We start from the raw sequence: 22,231 nt of genomic DNA, 5'->3' as shown, positions 1-22,231 counted from the left end.
CGCACGTTTATTCCAAGCTGCTACAGAAAATAGAGTATTATGACTCCAAAATATAGTCTTATTTAGGACAAGAGACTAGCATCAAGCGATGAAATTGTATAAAGCATTTAATTTTCAGCAGCGCTCGTCCTTGCGTACTGGAACCAGCGTGGCACAAGCCCAACCAGCGCAGTTTCTCAAGTGCGAACCTGCGAACTGCAGCGAGAACCAGCGTCTGTACAGCACAAACCAGTGCGCCCCAGCGTCATGGCAGTGGAACCAGCGTCTCTTCCACTGTGACCCCGCTCTTATCCAGCGTTCTCACTGGTGTCCCAGTGAGTCCCAGCGAGCGCCAGCGTCTCCAGTGCGATGCAGTGACAAAAAACGCGCTGGTTTCACACTGGAAGGCACTGGAAGACGCTAGTTTTTGCAATAGTGTTAAGGCGGATTAAGGTGTAGTAAGCAGAATTAAGGTGTAGTAAGCAGAATTAAGGTCGATAAAGGTGGATGAAGGTCATTAAGGAGGATTATGGTGGATTGGGATGAATTAAGGAGGATTATGGTGAAATGAGGAGTATTAAGGTGGATTAGGGTGGATTAAGGTGAAGTACGTTGCAGTGCTAAACAATATTGACTGCAGAATATTCTCTGCATTACTACATCATGACCACAATCATGGTTGATTGTTCAACCTTCGTAATCAAAGCGCCTTAATGCAATGATTTAGGCTTGTGTTAAATCAATGGAAAAAGTTTCCCCACAGAACAAAACAGCAGAAAGGTGTTTTAAAACATTCGCTTTTAAAGCGAAGATTCCCCGCCTCCTCCTACATGTCGATATAAACAGCAAGCGTGCGCGATCATGTGAACACCCACTGCACGTTGCCTGCACCCGTGAGAAAATCAAGTAATAATTGTCGCCCACTCATGCGTGCTTCGAAGTGCAGAGGGGGGAGGAGCATTCTGTAAGGGTCCACCTAATGGACTGTCCATTTCGGCCGCTGCTGATTGGCTAGGGCCGCTTGTCTCCTCCCCTCTCGTAGAGCTGCATCCAATCAACTGTGGCCGAAATGGAGAGTCCGCTACGTGGACTCTTAATACCCCCCCCAGTTCAAAACAAATTCCAAAAATCCAAGCTGTCCTTAGGTATCGCCTAAGTGGCACGAATGCGAAAGCTTTGTAAAGACTACTGTAATTCACCTTAATCCACCTCCATCAATCCCAGTCCACCTTAATCTACCCTAATGCACCTTAATCCACACGAATCGGTCTTAATCCTCCTTCACCCACCTTAATCCACCCTAATCCTACTCAAGTCCTGAACTTATTACTATCAATAGACACAAAAAAAGGAAACGGCCCGGACAATATTCCCAACACTTTTCTTCAAAGATATGCCGAAGTCAACGCGAAATATCTACATCTAATATTTAACAAATCCTTATCAACATGTAGCCTTGCAAAGGAATGGAAAATAGCGAAAGTAATCCCCGTTCATAAAGCAGGAAGCAAAAGTGATGTTGGTAATTACAGACCAATATCGCTAACGTCCACTGTAGGTAAATTATTAGAGCATATCATATTAAAGCATATCACGAACTATCTAGAGCAAGCAGAAATATTATCGCCTATCCAGCATGGCTTCCGGCGGGGACTTTCAACAATAACCCAATTACTTGAAGTAACGCATGACTTATCCCAAAGCATTGATAATCAAAAACAAGTTGACTTAATAGCATTAGATTTTTCAAAGGCGTTTGATAGAGTAACCCATCGAAAACTAATCAGCAAACTGAAAACAACTTTAGGCGATGGTTCTATTGTCAATTGGATTGAAGATTACCTAACCAACCGGTTTCAGTATGTTGTTGTTAACAATGAAATTTCTTCCATTGTACCAGTTACATCGGGGGTGCCTCAAGGGTGTGTCCTTGCTCCCACTTTATTCCTTATATTTATTAATGATTTACCCTCTAACATCCGCGTTAAAATGAAGCTTTTTGCCGACGACTGCATTCTTTATAATGAAATTAACTCTATGAATGACCACGTTGATTTAAACAGCGCCCTTCACGAGGTAGTGAAGTGGTGTAAAAAGTGGCAGATGGAGCTGAACATTAAAAAAACTGCCTTTTTATCTATAACCCGCAAAAAACATAGGTCAGACTTCGAATACACAATCAATAATATACCGCTCACCCGAGTTCATGAGCTTAAATATCTTGGCTTGATCATTTCACATGACCTAAGATGGGAATCTCATATTAACAGTATCATACCATCTGCTTTGAAACGGCTGTTCTTCCTCAGAAGAAGACTTCGAGCTGCGCCACCGGAAATTAAACTGCTATCATACAACGCATTTATTCGCCCAGTTCTCGAATATGGTAACACAATTTGGTTTCCTTATACACAACAGCTTATTAACAAACTAGAAGGAGTGCAGCGAAAGGCAATTAGATTCATCTTTAACAAATACAAGAATAGCGATTCACCTACCCTACTTCTAAAACAAGCCGGTATTCCTACTCTGCGAAACCGCGCCAAGCTAGCAAGACTAAAATTATTGTTCCAATTGATACACAATGCATTACGAATAAATACTTCGTTGTATATATCCCTAGCTGACACCAGACCTTCCCGCCATAAGCATTCATTAACACTTAAAGAATATGCATTTCGCACTGACTGTTTTAGATATTCGTTCTTTCCTCTTGCAATAAGAGAATGGAATAGCCTGGACCCCTTCATAACGACTAACACATCGTTGCCGAAATTTATAACCCTTGTAGAAGAGCTGTTGTGCAATAATTAGATTACGTTAGCCGGAAATAACACCACTCAAGTCATTGTATAAAATGAAATCTGTATGAGCATTGTATCTGCCTATGTAATTTCAGCCCCTTTTGCCAAATGAAATGTACCCTTGTTTTATTTCCTACCATATGTGTAAATCTGCTTTGTGTCGATTGCAAATATTGTTGAAATCATGTAAACCTGTTTTTATCGCTATTTGTGAGTGTATAATATATGCCCAACCTGTAAAAATCCCGCTGGGATTGACAGTATCTGAAATAAATAATAATACGCCTGAATCCTTGTTTATGACTTTAATCCCCTTTTTACACCTTAATCCCCTTAATCCAGCCGAAATACAAATGCACCCTAATCGTTCTTAATACTCCTTCCCTAACCCTAATTCTCCTAAATCCACCCGAATCCTCCTAAATGCACCTTAATCCTTGTTCATGCACCTTAATGCTCCCTAATATACCCTAATTCACCTTAATACACCTTAATCAACCTTAATTCTCCCTAATCCACCTTAATTCAATCACCAATGAATCATTAATTTGGCTAATCATTGCTCTCTTTACACGGCTGGACATGATTTGGGTCGCTTATGGCCTTCCTAGGTCACATGGCCTTCCAGGTCACAACGCGACCTGGAAGAACGCGATGTGGACTAGCAATCGTACATCACCTGCAATACCACAGGTATCATCATCATCATCATCAGCCTGGTTACGCCCACTGCAGGGCAAAGGCCTCTCCCATACCCGGTCTCCAACAACCCCGGTCATGTACTAATTGTGGCCATGCCGTCCCTGCAAACTTAATCTCATCCGCCCACCTAACTTTTTGCCGCCCCCTGCTACGCTTCCCTTCCCTTGGGATCCAGTCCGTAACCCTTAATGACCATCGGTTATCTTCCCTCCTCATTACATGTCCGGCCCATGCCCATTTCTTTTTCTTGATTTCAACTAAGATGTCATTAACTCGCGTTTGTTCCCTCACCCAATCTGCTCTTTTCTTATCCCTTAACGTTACACCTATCATTCTTCTTTCCATAGCTCGTTGTGTCGTCCTCAATTTGAGTAGAACCCTTTTCGTAAGCCTCCAGGTTTCTGCCCCGTAGGTGAGTACTGGTAAGACACAGCTATTATATACTTTTCTCTTGAGGGATAACGGCAACCTGCTGTTCATGATTTCAGAATGCCTGCCAAACGCACCCCAGCCCATTCTTATTCTTCTGATTATTTCCGTCTCATGATCCGGATCCGCCGTCACTACCTGCCCTAAGTAGATGTATTCCCTTACGACTTCCAGTGCCTCGCTGCCTATTGTGAATTGCTGTTCTCTCCCGAGACTGTTAAGCATTACTTTAGTTTTCTGCATATTAATTTTTAGACCCACTCTTCTGCTTTGCCTCTCCAGGTCAGTGAGCATGCATTGCAATTGGTCCCCTGAGTTACTAAGCAAGGCAATATCATCAGCGAATCGCAAGTTACTAAGGTATTCTCCATTAACTTTTATCCCCAATTCTTCCCAATCCAGGTATCTGAATACCTCCTGTAAACACGCTGTGAATAGCATTGGAGATATCGTATCTCCCTGCCTGACGCCTTTCTTTATTGGGATTTTGTTGCTTGCTTTATGGAGGACTACGGTGGCTGTGGAGCCGCTGTAGATATCTTCCAGTATTTTTACATATGGCTCATCTACACCCTGATTCCATAATGCCTCCATGACTGCTGAGGTTTCGACTGAATCAAACGCTTTCTCGTAATCAATGAAAGCTATATATAAGGGTTGGTTATATTCTGCACATATCTCTATCACTTGATTGATAGTGTGAATATGGTCTATTGTTGAGTAGCCTTTACGGAATCCTGCCTGGTCCTTTGGTTGACAGAAGTCTAAGGTGTTCCTGATTCTATTTGCGATTACCTTAGTAAATACTTTGTAGGCAACGGACAGTAAGCTGATCGGTTAATGATTTTTCAAGTCTTTGGCGTCCCCTTTCTTATGGATTAGGATTATGTTAGCGTTCTTCCAAGATTCCGGTACGCTCGAGGTGATGAGGCATTGCGTACACAGGGTGGCCAGTTTCTCTAGAACAATCTGACCACCATCCTTCAACAAATCTGCTGTTACCTGATCCTCCCCAGCTGCCTTCCCCCTTTGCATAGCTCCTAAGGCTTTCTTTACTTCTTCTGGCGTTGCCTGTGGGATTTCATATTCCTCTAGGCTATTCTTTCTTCCACTATCGTCGTGGGTGCCACTGGTACTGTATAAATCTCTATAGAACTCCTCAGCCACTTGAACTATCTCATCCATATTAGTAACGATATTGCCGGCTTTGTCTCTTAACGCACACATGTGATTCTTGCCTATTCCTAGTTTCTTCTTCACTGTTTTTAGGCTTCCTCCGTTCCTGAGAGCCTGTTCAATTCTATCCATATTATAGTTCCTGATGTCCGCTGTCTTACGCTTGTTGATTAACTTACAAAGTTCTGCCAGTTCTATTCTAGCTGTAGGGTTAGAGGCTTTCATACATTGGCGTTTCTTGATCAGATCTTTCGTCTCCTGCGATAGTGCTGCATTAAACCTGAATAAACAGCTGGAGACGTGCGAGGTGATGGAGTCCCAGCAGAATATTAAGCATACTGAGGACAACCCAATTTTTATGCAACGTACAAACTGCTGCAGTAAAAACGCTGGTGAGCAGGCCTGAAGAATTTTAAAAATGCAGCATTCGGAGATGTTTTGATACGAGCAGTAAGAAAGACACCCCATCCCGCAAACAACAATGTCCTTTGTCGGAACAAAGTTCTTTCGGCCAATGTTATGCGGCCACTTCTTCCTGCGCAAGCCGTCACGCTTTCCTTGTGCTATCATAAAAACTGCATAACCATTTCCAGGCTTGTTGCTGCAGGTATGTGCGCAACAGCACAGCATAGCGGTAGCACAGAGGGCAGAAAGCACAGCTTACAACGTTCGCTACGCCAAGCTAAAGCGCCAAGGCAGCCGAGCTGAGGAGAAAAATGGCGCGGACGAAGAAGAAGAACACAAGCAAAACGCAAGATCCGCGCAATTCCAAGGGTAATGGCAGGGAGACCAATCGCCGTGCAGAAAAACGGGCGCAAGATGGCTTCCCGCGGGGGGGGGGGGGTGACACGCAAGGGGCGAGGAGGAGGCGAGAAGGTCGCGCGGCAGCGGCAGAATTCAAAGAGTGGCGGTACTTCCCAATTATCAAGGGACTAGCACGGCCGCACCGCTAGCGCTGGCGCTCCGCGGAGCGCAGCCACGCTACACCATGTCCTTACTAAGCGTGGACGACTCTAAGTCCCGAAGACCCTTACTATAAGTGGAGATTGCGAAAAGGAAACAATGGACAAATACATTTGTCAAGCCCACTGGCTATCCCTTACGTGTGCTATAACAAAAAACTAAAGCTAAATTTAGTACCCAAATCCCACGTTACCTCACAAAGCGCAACGTACGCTGAAATGTTGGAACTCGTAGTTGTTAAATTTTGTCACTGTACGCCTGAATTTCCTTTGCGGTCAACATTGTAGTCCTGTTCTATGTCATGAACACGCGGAAAATATTGGTTAAAAGAATAGGTCTTGCACTGTTTGTAATGCACGTTATAATAAAACCACTCACCTCTTAAGATTTTTGAAAGCAGAAACGGAGCAGTGCCGACATGCGCTGCCTCGAAGGGCAGCCATTTCGATTATGGCACGGGGCATTAAAGCAGTGCCGCAAACAGTGCGTCGTGCGTGGTATAAGCGAAAAACGGCGTGTACGAAAAGAAAAAAAAAACTAGAATTCTATTTTATAGTTTTTTATGCAGTTACAATAATTTAAAACGGTTTATTTTAGTTCTGACCCGATTTATAGGCTATAGATCATCATCATCATCAGCCCATTTTATTTCCACTGCAGGACGAAGGCCTCTGCCTGCGATCTCCAATTACTCCTGTCCTGCGCCAACCGATTCCAACTAGCAGCGGCAAATTTTCTAATTTCGTCGCACCAACTAGTCTTCTCTGCGCTTCTCTTCTCTTGGTACCCATTCTGTCACCCTAATGGTCCAATGGTTATCTAATCTGCGCATTACATGACCTGCCCAGCACCATGTTTTTTCTCTTAATGTCTTTAGAATATCGTCTATACCCGTTTGCTCTTTGATCCAAACCGCTCTCTTTCTGTCTCTTAAAGTTATGCCTATCATTCTTCGTTCTATGGCTCTTTGCGCGGTCCTTAACTTGTTCTCAAGCTTCTTTGTTAGTCTCGCAGTCTCTGCCCCATATATGAGCACCTGAAATGTACTGATTGTATACTTTCCTTTTCAATGATAATGGTATAAGCTCCCAGTCAGGAGCTCACGATGTCTGCCGTATGCGATCTGCCGTAGGCTATAGATCAAGAACCGAAAGTTTCTATTTTTTTTTTCTTTTAGCATGTTTCTGTCATAGGGCATTCACAGAAAATTTCTTTTGCTCTACAGAAACTTTCTGTAAATTTTCTTTAAATTAACAGCTTTCTTTTTTTACAGTGCCTGCATGAGCAAGTAGGCCGAGTCAGCTTGTCGGGCTGAAATCGTCGGCGTTCCTACACGATATATAGGCCTATGGCGCGGCCCGCTTCCCAAGATCACTTTGGCGAGATGTAGCGCTGGCTGCGTCGGCGACGGCAGTCCAGGCACTTTTTCATAACACAGTGCCAAGAACGCTGTCGCCCGTATGCGCCGACAAGTCCAGTGCCAGTCACGCCAGACCTCTCCATGGTGATTTTACACCCGAAGGCAATTACGACTGAGAGAACCTCTCGTGTCGTTTCGTTTTAAGCTTGATTGTGCCAGAGACCATGGCCCGCCAGGAACGTGCGCGCTTAAGGCAGTCGACTCGGGATGTGACAGCGCTGCCTTGATTCACTCGCGTCGTATTTCTGCAGAGAATGCGAAGCAAACAATCACACCACCTCACGCCTTCCGTACGTGCGATGTAAGCCTCAGCTAGTGCGCTTCTTTCAAGGACAAATGAAGCACGGCAGGCGCCGCTGCTCAGCAAATTCCAGTGCTGAAGAGCCAAAAACAAAGCACTACAAGACTGAGAAAGTTGCCGTCTCTCTCTGACTGAAATCGAAACGCCTGCAACGCAAAGCAGACGCTGAACGATACTCTCGATATAACACGTAACGCCTTATCGTATTATATTTCGCCGCACCAGTTGTTGCATTACCTGCGCATATCGATGCGGCCGGTGTGTTCTGAAACTGCGCTCTTACCGCCGTCTCTGAGTTTGTCTTCAACTCGAGGCCTTTGAGCCCTTCACAGACATTCGCTATGCTATACCCAGATGACTAAGAAATTTCTGCGTTATGCATAAATTAGTGGCCGGCCGAGAGCCGCTTTAGTACAGATTAGTTGACGGCTACCATGCCTGGCGCGATTATCGGCGGTGAGTTGGTTATTTTCATAGCGGGCACAAGTTCACCCAATAAAGTGTTTCAGCGAAGTTTTCTTCGCCTACTTCCCGGATTTTTGGGGCGTGTCGTCGTCAGTTGTTTCACCGAGTGCAAACACTCGCTAGATTAAAGAAAGAAGGATTCCGTGCCCCATTGTAGATTTCGAACCCCCATATCGCACAATTCATTTGCAAGTCTCAGTTCCTGCCCTCCCGTATAAAAAGGAAAGTAATCCTTCCCGAAGCCAGAGCACTTTTCGGTGTCCTGAAATCACCGTGGGGTCGCGCCGAGCGCGTTTGCAACTTGCGGATCCCGGAGTCAAGCTCTCTTCTATTTGGCCTGGCTGCGAATTTCAGACCAAGAAGGTTGCTACTCTAAACGGAACAGTTCTCGCAGTGGAAGAAAACGGTGACGGGCGCAGTTCCTGTGGCAGGGTCTTACCGAAGCCACTTGAGCAGGTCAGGTACAGCGAAGCTTCCTGCAGCAACTGAACGCGTGCCGGAGAAGCGCCCGAAGTGCAGCTTCCCTCCAAGCTGATGTCTCAGCTGCGTCTATGCTCCGTTCCATAGCTATCAACGCTGTGAAAGCTACGCAAGAAGTTCGCTCAAGAAAAGTTGACTCCGCGCGTTCCGTCCACGCTTCGCTGCACGCCAACAGCGTTCCCTCGCGCGAGCATGCGTGGGAGGCTCCCCTCTGCGGGTTGCAAAAAAAAAGAACAATAAATAAAAATAATATAAACAACGCATTAGCAGGCGTATGTGTTTGTTTCTAAGGATTAAAACTTGTTTCGTTCAATACTGAGCCTACACTAAAAAAGAGTTGCGCACACTTGCGGTCAGGATAGGATAGGGATAACTTTAATAAAGTGCCTGCAAACGACGGTTTAACGCGTCGTGACGCTGGCCAAGCGTCGACCCGTGGTTATACCCTACTCTGCACTACCCGAGTTGGGCCCGTTTGTAGTGGGTCATGAGGCTTGTGCTTTTCGAGCGCACCCCAGGCCTGCTGGACGGCCCATAGTTGTGAGTCCTTGTCTGCAGACTGCAGTGCACCTTGAAGTTCGGGCGGGTAAGTCCTGGAGGTAGCTGCCGTCGGAAACCTGGCACAGTCCCACATGATGTGCCATTGGTCCGCTGGACCCGCTGCACAAACACCGCACAGCCCACTCGGATAGAGCTCTGGGTGAAGCACGTGCAGCATTGCGGGGGCGCGGACTGAAGCGGTCTGCATTTGCCTTAGGATTACGGCCTCCTCCCGAAAGAGTGCCGGGTGGGGAGGCGGCATTGTCCGCCAAGCTAAGCGGTAACACTTGGTTACTTCGGCATGACTGATCAATCTGTCCTTGGTTTCCAACCACCACACGGAACGGTCACTCTCGGGGGCGCGGAAGGTAAGCGCTCGCGCCGCCGAATGGGCCATTCGTTGTGGTTCGGTGAGGATGCACACTCGCCGGCGTGCGCCGGGAACCACTTGATACGGACGGTGCTGCCGCGGTCTTGAAGTTGGAGCTTGCCGATGATGGCGGCCGCCGGCGCGCATATTAGCCCCTTGGCAAAGTTGCGCACGGCATTCCTCGAGTCGCTGAGCACGGTGTGACACTCGGCCTCTGTGATCGCCAGAGCGATGGCAACCTCCTCAGCGTCTGTGGCGTTCGTGCACCGCACGCTCGCTGCCGTTGTCTTGGTGCCGGTAGCCGCCGCAACGACCACTGCCGCGAAGCCTTCCCGCTTGTATTCCGCTGCGTCCACGTACCGGGCGTGCGGGTCTTGGGCATGTTGTTCGGTGAGAGCCTTGGCCCACGCCTGCCGCCGTTCTTGGTTGTACTCTGGGTGCATGTTCTTCGAGATGGGATCCACGTAAATGTGGGCCCGCGCCTCATCTGTGATCTCGCACGGTTGCCGGCTTGGAGCTTGGGGGTTGTCACCCAGGGACGTTAGTAAACTGCGGCCTGTCTTGGTGGTAGAGAGGCGCTCGAATGGCGCGGTGAGCTGGGCCTCGGCTATTTCTTCTAGGGTGTTATGGACGCCGAGCTGCAGGAGCCGAGCCGTACTCGTGGTCTCCATTAAACCCAGCGCCGTCTTGTAAGGCCGTCTGATCAGCGTGTTGATCTTGGTCCTGTCAGTGACGTTCCAGTTGAGGTAGGCTGCAACGTAGGCGATGTGACTGATCACGAACGATTGGACAAGGCGCACTAGACTGTCTTCACGCATGCCCGCCCGTAGTGTAGAGACCCGGTGTATGAGCCGGATGGCGTCCATTGCCTTGATGGTAAGCTTGTTGATGGTCTCGTCGTTGCGGCCGCTCTTGTTGAGCAGCAGGCCTAGGACTATGATCTTGGGAACTTCGGGGATGCGTTGCCCCGATGCAGTCACAATCTTGATGTGGTCACACTACCGAAGGGGAGCGCGCTTCTGTCCCGGTCGAAGCGGTGTGAGGACGAACAGCTCGGATTTGGCGGGCGAGCACATTAGGCCTGTGCCATCAAGGTGCTGCTCGATGGCGGTAACCACCGCTTGCAGCTGTTGCTCGATGCTGGCGTCGGTGCCGCCGGCCGCCCACAGGGTAATGTCGTCGGCGTAGATCGTATGCCGGACGCCGGTCCCCGCTACTGCCCTCGCTACTGCGATCATGACGAGGTTAAAGAGCAACGGCGAGATGACCGAACCCTGCGGAGTGCCCGTACTGCCAAGCTTGCGTTCGGGGAGTTTAGGTCTCCGGCGTGCAGTTCCACCGTGCGGTTGGTGAAGAAGTCTTGAATATAACTGTAGCTCGTTACCCTCATGTTGAGTCTTGATACTTGTGCTAATATGGCTGAGTGTTTGACTTTGTCGAATGCACTTTGTAAATCGAGACCCAGAACTACTTTGCTGTCTTGTGTCTTGTTGTCGATGATTCCTTGTTTGAGTTGTAACATGGCATCTTGTGTGCTGAGTCTGCACCGGAAGCCGATCATCGTGTCAGAAAACAAAACTATATCCAAGCGCGAACGAAGTCCTTGAAGAAGTCTCTCTAGCCTCCACAGCGTTGACTGATATGTATGGAACGGAGTAAACGTACGCAGGACCAGCAACGGCCATCGGGGATGGAGCTTGATGCGGCAATTCTTGCTGCTTGGCTCATTGTATATGGAAAAATTAAAAGAGCACAGAAAAGGACACGGGCAAGACTGAACACCGCTCGTGAGCGCTTCTGGTCTGCAGTCTTGTCCGTGCCCTTTTTCGAGCTTTTTTTATTTTACTATATGCTTGATACGAACCAGGACTCAGAGGCCCAGGCGCCCTTTACATTTTGTCGTCAGTGCACTTGAGGCAGAAAAATTGATGACGGGTGAGATCAGACACAGACTTTGTTGGTTTGCCAGAAGGACTGTTTCAGGTAGAAGCGATAGAAGCCGTGTGAACAACAAAAAAAAAAAGTTAAGAACGTGCTCTTTTGCCAAAGCAAGTGCGCGATGGCTGCACTGAATCTACTGAGAGAAACGAAGCCTCCCAGCAAAGCCATTGCAACAACAGACAGGGTCGCTCTATTCATTTTGCACTTATAATATCCTTTACAGACGGGCAAAAGTAAAGTCATTTGCAGTTAACCCCTTGTGTTACACTGAAGGACCGTTTGCAGAAAGGAGCTGCGCCGATGACACATGGCACTGCACAAACTTCCTCAGGTGGTTCCTCAGACAAACGCTGCAAAAAAAGAAAAAGAAATAGTGCTGCTTGTTAGAGCAGGAAGCGAGAAAACATTTAAAAAAAGTTGCGTCTGTAGATTACATTTACGATTGTAAAACCTAAAGAAAATTTTTTCAATCGTTGATGGTTGATAATGCGCCGTATTCCTTTATTTTCCTCGAGTTTACGTTCAGCAGAAATTTAAATTGGCCCAGCAACTATGGACAGCGGATGTTTGCTGTGCATGCTGTTTATCATGGTGCTGCCCACGTTTCTGCGTCCTTTTCCAAGGTTGTGTTGTGGTACGAGCGTCATGATGCGAGCGTTTGAGAGTATAACTAGAGTAAATCTTCACTGTTCGACAAATCGCATAACCGCTAAAAATTAATACATTTTCGCAAGGTAAAAAAAATACTTATGGGGGACCGTAGCTTTGTGACCGGTTTCCTTCTACTGACGAGTGCGCACGCTGTATGTGAGAGTACGCCCTATCCGCTCCAAAAGTAGATGCGCATTCTTCGTTCCAGTAAAGGAACTTTGCCGTAAGGGAGATACTCTGTTATCGTGTGTCACTGCTCTTAACGCCTTTCCGGTAGATATCCCCTTACCCAAAGAACTTTAGAGTGCCCGCGTGTAGGGCGTATTACAAGGTCGCGTACCCGTTACGCCTGATTGCGTCCAAGAATGACAGCTGACAAAGGATGGTGCCACGCTAACTGCAGTTCAGTTGAGCTGTTGTATATGTCCCTTTCTTGGTTTGAAGCTCCTTAGAAATTATTCCTGCCTTGGAAGAAGGAATTTCAGCTGCCTCAAAGCTCTTCTAAATTGACAAAGAAACTCTATTTTACTTAATTCCGCATGCAGATCTTTGTGAAGCCAACAGGGAAGCGATTGACGAATATGAGGAGCTTAATTTTCAAAATGAGTTTTGCATCTTCACCACCAGCTTCATGGAGCTCCTCAAGTTTTATCTCGATTGAACAGTCATTAACAGCCTTTGCTTCGAGTTGTTGATAGATTCGACTTCACCCTGTCATCTGGTAGCCGCCTAGTTAGCCTGGCTAGCCTAGTTAGCGGCTGCCCCAGAAAGGCGGTGGTCCCGGGTTCGAGTCCCGGACGAGGACGAATTGTTTCAACTGTGAGGCTTTTTCTTTCGGGGAACCCATATGGGTTTCCTTTGTAGCAATTTGCTACGTTTGGATGGATGTCTCATTTTCCTTTGATTAAGTGATTAACTACCAGGGCAATTTCCGAGTCTAGAAAGCCGCTATTTGCAGCGGTTCTTCTATTGCGCCAGTCTTAAAAGATATCTTTTTCGGCAGCCTAAAACCTCAAAGAATGCAGAACATCGACGTCATGTCACTTGGGGATGAGTTTACAGGGTGATACGCAGCAACGACCCAAAGCCCACCGAATACTTGAGAATGGGCGTGGACTTGACAAAAGCGAAAACCTACGCTCTGAGAGAATGGCGTCTATTCCCCTCCTTAGAGCACACTGTCGGACTTCTTCATGGGGCAACTCCAAACTGGACATTGACTCTAGATTTGTTAACTTCCGCTTTATGAATTTTCTAAAAAGCTCACAACATTTGTCTCGCTTTTTCGGCGCTCCTACTTTAAAAGTTTGCCAATTGGAATTGTGTCTGCTCCGGAACACTTCAACAAACAGATGTCTCCCGTATTACAAGGCGTCAACAGGGTTGTGTGTCACATCCAAGGGCATCCTTATCTGTGGTTCGAACGAGCGTGAGCACAGTGAGACAGTCAGAAATTTTCTTCAGCTATTTCTCAAGGCTTTAGTGATACTAAACGAAAGCAAATGCTTGTTTCATGTTCAAGGCTTCACGTTCTTTAGGCAGTACCTAGACCGTGATGAAATAAGACCCGATTAAAAGCAGGTTGAAGCCTTTTTTTAAATGCATAGCCCGAAAAACTGGGTCCAGATGCAGAGAATACGGCGACACACCTTGTCAAATTCGTTCCAAATCTCTCGGTCTTGCAACCACTTACTCTCTTGCTATCAAAGAAGGAAGAATTGTTATCAAGAAGCAAGAAATACAAAACAGCGGCATTTTAACGGACGGAAGACAGTGCTCTCATCTCGCGCTGTCCTTGACGTCCACGATCCATCCAGAGAGACGACCGTCACAGCTGATGCATCCTCCTTCAGTCTCGGGGCGCTAACCCGCCAGAAGCAAGTGAATGGCAAGTTTTCTGTCATCGCACATGCCTCGAAATTGATTTCGGATACAGAGAAACGTAACGCGCCAATTGAGAAAAAAGCCTTGGTAGGCGACATTTTCAGCGATGATCTTGTCGGAAACCTGTTGAAGCTTGAGACGGATTATAAACAACTGGTACGCATCTTCACTTGGAAGAGCGTCGATCACCTGATACCAAGATTGCAGAGGCGAAAGGTGACACTGATGCAATACCGGTATGAAATCGCGTACGTTCCAGTCAAAGACCTTCTCGCTGTAGGCGCGATTTCCAGAGCGCCTCTACGAGCACCAGGAGCTCTAAGAAAACGTTCAATCTTTCGCATGCTCTTTGAAAACCTGGGTGCTATAACGTAAAACTATTCCAAACTTTTCTATCCCAATTCTGTAATGAGCCTTCCGCGATTGGTCAAAAACTTTTTTGGACCATCCCCACTTCACCTGTCTGACACGCGACGTCACGAAAACCGCTATAGCTCCCCATCTAATATGACGTGTACAGACTGATTATGTATTATTTGACCGAAAAAAGAAAAATAGTTATTTCTGATTTGACGCCTTTCACCATTAGCCCCCGGCTATTCGTCAAAAGTTTTCGGTCTGTACCCACTTCACCTGCCTGTCACGAGACGTCACAAAACCGCAAAAACCCACCTCGTCAAAGTGACGTGTACGAATTAAAAATGCATTAATATGCCGAACAAAACTGAATTTTCTTCTGAAAAGCCGCAAGCTGCTCCGTTCCGAAAGGAATAAAAAAAGGTGCCTGCCGCCGATCGCTCATGCACTGGCTACTCGCAGCTGCCGGAGAGCATGGGTTTATTTGCGTATAATAAACGTTCTTGCGTGGCCATGTAACGTTTTCGAGCACTTTCGGCACGTTTGCGAACTCATTCTGTCAACTTTTCTTTGCTGAGAATCCGTTTTAGCGTCATTCTTAAGCTTCCGTTGCATACCGCCGTGATTTTCGACCAGCCACTGCAAGCTAAGTAAGGGAAAGCTGAACAATCGCAGACGCCGGCGCCACCTGCTTCATCTGGTTATCGACTTTCAGTGCAGTGGCTCAGCCCTATCGAATCCCTCTCCAATTGAACGTGCTCCTTGCCTCTTGTCAGCCAGTTAGATAAGACAAGCCGCTCAGTGTAGGCAATGTTATTCGTTTTTCAAGCAAACAAAAGTTACCTCCTATGAACGAAGAGAGCGTTTGATTAATCTATTCAGACAACCCTGCGGGTGACCGCCGGGTGCTTGCGTTGGCGGTTACGCAAATTTAACGTCAGGAGATTGTAATAAAAATTGGCAGTGGCTTAGCTCGGCTATGCCAGGATATACGTAGCGAAAGCTAAGGCATAGCATGGTTAACCTTGGTTAATCTTGATTGCAAGTCCAGGTTAGTCTGGTTGTCTAGCTATGCTGCGGCGTTTAGCCAGTTCAGCGCGCTGTTCGTCTGTTTCCTGGGCGATTCGTTTCCTCATAATCTCGTTCCGATGTCGATTCCAGGCGTCCTCCTGCTTATCAGAATTGTCGCCGTCCATACTGCCGCCTCAACTGTGGTGTCGGCGCACGCGAGCTCTCCTTTTCAATCCTCCGACGTTATCAGGCATGCGACGCAGCTGGCGAAGCCAGCGAAGGCGAACGCAACGACAAGGAACGCGGTGTGACCTCATTCCAAACGGCAATGCGGAAAGGCGCGGCGCTGCGCTGCGGCGGAACACCTGTGGCTCGGTGCTACTAGAGAGACAGAGAGAGAAATATCCGTGGCGAGGCGCGCGTTGTGACGTCATGTGCCTCCTCGGGGCACCGCCACGGCAAAATCGCAAGTTCGTGGCCATTAAAGCTTTCGCTTTAAAATATATTGGAATAGTTTTACGCTATAGGGCCCCTGTATAGGCCTGGAGTGCGGCCTTATCCCGGTGACCAGAACCGGTAACGCACCCTCACACCAGAGCAGGATTGGCCACCCTGGTGCAGTACTTGGTCACAACCTCCTATATGAATACAAAAGTCAAACCCCGGCCCTCAGTCCCCAGCAGCCGCGAAGCAACTGACCACGGCGGCGGTCAGACCTGTGACGCTGCAGAGGGTGCTAAGAATCCCTGGGTCCGGACAGACCGCCATTGGATTCTGAAGCTGTCAACGTTTAACGTTAGAACGTTATCTAGTGATGCGAGTCTAGCAGAGTTATTGGAGGAATTAAAGGGTAGTAAATGGGATATAATAGGGCTCAGTGAGGTTAGGAGGACAAAAGAAGCATATACAGAGCTAAAAAGCGGGCACGTCCTGTGCTACCGAGGCTTAGCGGAGAGACGAGAACTAGGAGTCGGATTCCTGATTAATAAGGATATAGCTGGTAATATACAGGAATTCTATAGCATTAACGAGAGGGTCGCAGCTCTTGTTGTGAAACTTAATAAGAGGTACAAATTGAAGGTCGTACAGGTCTACGCCCCTACATTCAGTCATGATGACCAGGAAGTCGAAAGCTTCTATGAAGACGTGGAATCGGCGATGGGTAAAGTGAAAACAAAATACACTATACTGATGGGTGACTTCAATGCCAAGGTAGGCAAGAAGCAGGCTGGAGACAAGTCAGTGGGGGAATATGGCATAGGCTCTAGGAATAGCAGGGGAGAGTTATTAGTAGAATTTGCAGAACAGAATAATATGCGGATAGAATACCTTCTTCCGCAAGCGGGTTAGCCGAAAGTGGACGTGGAGGAACCCAAATGGCGAGACTACAAATGAAATATACTTCATACTCTGCGCTAACCCTGGCATCATACAAGATGTGGACGTGCTCGGCAAGGTGCGCTGCAGTGGCCATAGGATGGTGAGAACTCGAATTAGCCTAGACCTGAGCAGGGAACGGAAGAAACTGGTACATAAGAAGCCGATCAATGAGTTAGCGGTAAGAGGGAAAACAGAGGAATTCCGGATCAAGCTTCAGAACAGGTATTTGGCCTTAACTCAGGAAGAGGATCTTAGTGTTGAAGATATGAACGAAAATCTTATGGGCATCATTAAGGAATGTGCAATAGAAGTCGGCGTTAACTCCGTTAGACAGGACGCCAGTAAGCTATCGCAGGAGACGAAAGATCTGATCAAGAAACGCCAATGTATGAAAGCCTCTAACCCCCCAGCTAGAATAGAACTGGCAGAACTTTCTAAGTTAATCAACAAGCGTAAGACAGCTGATATAAGTTACTATAATATGGATAGAATTGAAGATGCTCTCAGGAACGGAGGAAGCCTAAAAGCAGTGAAGAAGAAACTAGGAATAGGCAAGAATCAGATGTGTGCGTTAAGAGACAAAGCCGGCAATATGATTACTAATGTGGATGAGATAGTTCAAGTGGCTTAGGAGTTCTATGGAGATTTATACAGTACCAGTAGCACCCACGACGATAATGTGAGTGAGAATAGTCTCATGCTCACTAGAACATACTCACTGACCTGGCGAAGCAAAGCAGAAGAGTGGGTCTAAAAATTAATCTGCAGAAAACTGAAGTAATGTTTAACAGTCTCGGAAGAGAACAGCAGTTTACGATAGATAGTGAGGCACTGGAAGTGGTAAGGAAGTACATCTACTTAGTGCAGGTAGTGACCACGGATCCGGATCATGAGACTAAAATAATCGGAAGAATAGGAATGGGCTGAGGTGCGTTTGGCAGGCATTCTCAGATCATGAACAGCAGGTTGCCACTATCCCTCAAGAGAAAAGTATATAACAGCTGTGTCTTACCAGTACTCACGTATGGGGCAGAAACTTGGAGGCTTACGAAAAGGGTTCTGCTTAAATTGAGGACGACGCAACGAGCTCTGGAAAGAAGAATGATGGGCGTAACGTTAAGGGATAACAAAAGAGCAGATTGGGTGAGAGAACAAGCGCGAGTTAATGACATCTTAGTTGAAATCAAGAAAAAGAAATAGGGGCATGGGCAGGACATGTAATGAGGACGGAAGGTAACCAATGGTCATTAAGGGTTATGGACTGGATTCCAAGGGAAGGGAAGCGTAGCAGGGGGCGGCAGAAAGTTAGGTGGGCGGATGAGATTAAGAAGTTTGCAGGTACAACATGGCGACAATTAGTACATGACCGGGGTAGTTGGAGAAGTATCGGAGAGGCCTTTGCCATGCAGTGGGCATAACCAGGCTGGTGGTGATGATGATGATTGCCATTATGCAATACCGCTTTCAACTGTTAAAGGCACCTAATCAGACCCTACTGGTTTATTTATTTGTTTATTTATTTATTTAGACCCAGATGCTCCTGGTACAGGATATTAGGTTAAGTGTGGCTTGTTACATTTTTCTTACCTATTTATTTAGCGATACATTGTCCGAGATGAAAAGACTAAAGGCAGATTAACTCTGACCCGTACACTAAGGCGGTTCATTCGTCATTACAAGTCATTCGTCTCCGATAGGTGACTTGGAGTGGTTAGGATCGTAGTGGTGCGCAGCGTCGGTGGGCCGATGATTCTAGTCGTTCGCTGTTCGAATGAAAAAAAAAAGAAAGATTCCAGACGGGCGGCAGTGTGCGCCAGCTGGTGGGCATGCAGCTTTAGAATGACTGTTTCGAAGCGTAAGGCGATGAGCAGGTATGACAATCTACTGAGCAAGATACGAGTGATCAAGCGTGTTAGAGGTATGAGGGAGCTATTTTCTTGCGTGAAAGATTACTTGTATTTTTACCTTAGAGACGCTAGAATAGTATGAATAGTCCCAGCTAACGAATTTAATAGCACGGCTCTGGATGGATTTCATTAGGTTAGTTTGATGGCAATACCAAACTGCGCATATGTAGTCGAGCGTGGGACGAGCAAATGTTTTGTATGCTGCCGACTTTAATGAAGAAGGGACATGCCTTATATTACGCCGCGCATAGCCAATAACAGCTTAGCTTCTTTTGTCAGATTTGTTACGTGATGCGACCAGTTGAGATCATGAGACACTGGGATACCCAGGCATTTGCATAGCGATACTGAATATAAAATGTTACTAAATGTTGCTAAAATATACCTAATGTTACACGTAACGTTAAGAGACAGGAAGAGAGCAGTGTGGATCAGAGACCAAACGGGTATAGCCGATATTCTAGTTGACATTAGGAGGAAAAAAAATGTGCCTGGGCAGGTCACGTAATGCGTAGGGTGGATAACCGGTGGACCATTAGGGTTGCAGAATGGGTGCCAAGAGAAGGGAAGTGCAGTTGAGGACGGCAGAAAATTAAGGGGGTTGATGAATATAGGAAATTTGCAGGCGCAAGACAGGGGTAATTGAGAACGCTAGGAGAAGCCTTCCTCCTGCAGTGGATGTAAAAATGGGTTGATGATGATGATTAAACATAACTTCGAAGCAAAGCCGACGTACGCATATGTAATTGACCAGAACGCCGGCGGTGGATAGGTGGTCGGTGGTTTTACGCCAGTTTTCGACAATTAGTAAGTACGTTTAAAGAGTCCTGGGAGCTGTTGATGGCACGGCATAGAATACAGTCATCTGCAACGATGCTTAATAAAGGAGGAGACAATAATAATAATCAGTCAATCAATGATTTATTTACCATGTCCAGGAACAACCACGCGGCTTAAGTGCTGGAGCACACGCACGATAATAATAATAATAATAATAATAATAATAATAATAATAATAATAATAATAATAATAATAGTTATTATTATTATTATTATTATTATTATTATTATTATTATTATTATTATTATTATTATTATTATTATTATTATTATTATTATTATAGTGCCCTGGAGCAGCTACGGAGCCTTCGTACTGGTGCATTTAAATAGTAGTACGCAAGACAAAAATGTACAAATAAGACACATGCGGTAGACAAAACAATGAAAGATTGAGAAACAAATAGGGAAACAGAAAACTAGGAGGCGGACGTAAATGGGAGTTAATCATACAACACAATTATCTACATACATACAAAACACAGAGAATGAACTCTGAAATATGTCAATACAGAAATGCTCATTAGATGTTTTTTGGGAGTCGAGCCATAGAACAGTCTCTAGTGCAACAAGGCCGCGCCGAAAAGGAGCAATGCTGCCTGGTATACTTTTCCGGCACGAAAAATATCATATGATCAAGAACCTTTGGGCAATGTGTAATACTAGTGACCACCTTACCGACGAACGGAACGCCTAATTTAATGCGTCTTGATTGTAGAGCTGTGAGTTGAGCTATATTTGAGAGGGATGGACTATGGTCGCCAGAAGGTTGCTTGTAAATATGATGTCAGAATTAGATAGCTAACAGAGCTCTGTTCATTAATGTCAGCAAGGCAAGACCTATTGCTTACCTAATTAGATAGCATAGCAGTAATGGAAGAAAATATGTTCGTTTGCGTTAGCCTTGTAATAAGGAGCTCATGGCAAACTACATCAAATGTTTAACTTGTCTCAAAGTAAACAGAGTCTAATTGGCCCCTAATATGTACTCCACTGGAAGCATGGGTCATAAATGCGATCAAGTTTGTTGTTGTGTAGCGCCCTGATACAAAACCATGCTGTTAGTCCATTAAAATGTTCTTGGCACTAACAGAAACCAAGGAATACACTACAGATTCAAACATCTTAGACACAGCACAGAGGATAGATATAGGCCGGTAGTTAGTGATTACATTTCTAGTACCCGACTTGTGCATGGGCACTACCAGCGCTATCTTCCGAGAACTACAAAACATGCTAGACTTTAGGAAACTATTTAAAATGCTTATGAGAACAAAGTCAAAGCCAAAGTGGAGTTTATTTACATCGCCAAAAATTAACGATGCGGGTAGGCCTAGGCAAAAAGTGAACAAAATCACTTGAGCGACGCCCGAGCCCCCCTGTACAAGGCATACAGCGAAAACGCACAGTGTAAATGACATGGTATTGTTCTGGCTATTTAACAAGACAAAAACATCTCGTATTCACATGAGTTTGTGAACAAAGTATAAAAACAAAGAATAAACACAGCATAATACATGCACAAAAAGGAAACACAGAAATTCATTGCAGAAAGATAAGATACACAGGATACATCGCAGCAAGATAAGAAAAAATACATAAATGCGGCTTTAAAAAAAGAAGATATTAGTCAATTAATGGACTTCTCAGGTCAACTAGTCAACATGTTTCCGGAATTATACCCCTAGAGAATAATTTATTCAAAACAGTGGGCAGGGTGTGTCGGAGCATCTGTTGCCCGTACATTGTACGGGAGAAGGGAATGTGCCAGATTTCTTTCTTGAGAAAGGAATATTCTGAAAGATTTTGACAAATATGCTTCTTACGTCTTAAAGGGCAACTCCGGTGATTTCTTATGCATGTTAGGACAAATGGCATTGACAGTCCTGTCGCCGGTGAAGTGATTCAACTTTATTAGAGACTCGTTAATAATTTTAAATACACAAATAAACGGGGTGCCGAAAACGAAACGGGTAGCTGCTTCGAGTGTCGTCAACAATGAGTCGATGACGTCCGAGCCTACACAACCGCAGAATGCATGGTAAACCCGCAGCAAGCGTGGTAATAACGAACGCGAAAAAAACAAATTGGCGATGTCTTCCGACGATAACCTTGTATAGTGAATGTTAAGAAGGGCATAGTACTTTGTTGCAAAAAAGGAAACTAGTGCATTACAGTTTCGTCTGCCTTGCATCGTTGAAATTTTAAACTTTTGCAAGTACAAAGCAGCCGACACTTTCACGTTTCATTCGAATACAATATGCTGCGGGGAATTCGTGCCAACCACTTCATTTGTAGAAAACAACACGAGTGAAGACGAATTGGCTTTTCAAGTTACATGAACACTAGCATGCAGCCCTGTCCAATTTAAATCTGCTGAGATTTCGGCTGCAACATATAAAGCCATGCTTGCACCACAGGCTATTTTTAAAGGTTACCTACCTTGACGTGCAGCAACAGGGATGTCGACGATGAAGGTCCGACCACCGACCACAAAAATGGGCGAAAGAGCTAAAGAAAGCCATTCGTTTGCCTGTTTTTGTGATTGGTAGTCGGTGGTTACATGTTTACAGTAGTGAACGAAAAGATATATGTTCCATTTTGGTCCTTCGAGCTAAACAGCTCGCAAGGTTG

This window comes from Dermacentor variabilis, unplaced genomic scaffold (genome assembly GCF_050947875.1).
Source record: "Dermacentor variabilis isolate Ectoservices unplaced genomic scaffold, ASM5094787v1 scaffold_12, whole genome shotgun sequence".
NCBI lineage: Eukaryota > Metazoa > Arthropoda > Arachnida > Ixodida > Ixodidae > Dermacentor > Dermacentor variabilis.
Note: the sequence above shows the minus strand (reverse complement) of the source record.